Genomic DNA, 623 nt, shown 5'->3' on the forward strand with positions numbered 1-623 from the left:
TGAACAGAGGGCCAAGGGCCCTGCAGGATCTTACTAGCCATATGGGAATGAGGACTCCTCAAGAAAGCCCTACCCATACCATCGCTGACTCCTGGACTACCTGTGCTCAGAGGTGAACAGTGGCTCCTTCTCAGAAGGTTGGTTCAGCCCTGGATCCTCAGGAGCAAGGAATCCTGTTCCTCTCTAGACCCACAGTCACATCTTTCTGCTCTCCCTAGTTTTCCCTCCACTTACCCACCTACTCACTGAGGGCCAAACACCAGATGTGTGCTAGAAGGGTGAGCAAAATCATGGAAGTCCTTACCATGGTGGACTGGGGAGAGAAAGGGCTGTGAGTAACAGTCCCCAAATTGGTGCATAATCACACAGGGACATGCTGAGGAGGAGGGGAAGAGGGCCTGGAAGCAGAGCGTCTGGACAGAAACTTGACCTGGACTGGGATCTGGGAAGGCTTCCTGGACAAGGTGACATGAACCTGCCAAATGGTGAGCAAAGCAGGAGCTAATGGGTGGGCATGGGGTGAGTTTTCTAGGCAGGGAAGCAGCAGGGTTGGGGGAGGTGGATAAAGGCAAACTTGGGCTAGGGGGCCATGGCATAGACTCTGGCCTTCTGAGAGCAGGAAT

The 623-nt window shown here is 53.9% G+C and overlaps 1 protein-coding gene across 8 annotated transcripts in view; it reads left to right on the forward strand.

The window, feature by feature from the left end:
* Positions 1-623, forward strand: part of PWWP2B (PWWP domain containing 2B) — a 28,728-nt gene that overhangs the window by 15,208 nt on the left and 12,897 nt on the right. For 3 of the 8 annotated variants that reach the window (XR_003549169.1, XR_003549167.1, XR_003549168.1), the window contains exon 3: positions 370-485. The exons of the other annotated variants lie outside the window; for them this stretch is intronic. The gene's annotated coding sequence lies outside the window, so the exon portion shown is untranslated. The remainder of the gene's footprint in view (positions 1-369; positions 486-623) is intronic. 8 annotated transcript variants of the gene reach the window in all.

The sequence above is a fragment of the Tupaia chinensis genome, unplaced genomic scaffold (assembly GCF_000334495.1).
Source record: "Tupaia chinensis unplaced genomic scaffold, TupChi_1.0 Scaffold000197_1, whole genome shotgun sequence".
Lineage (NCBI taxonomy): Eukaryota > Metazoa > Chordata > Mammalia > Scandentia > Tupaiidae > Tupaia > Tupaia belangeri.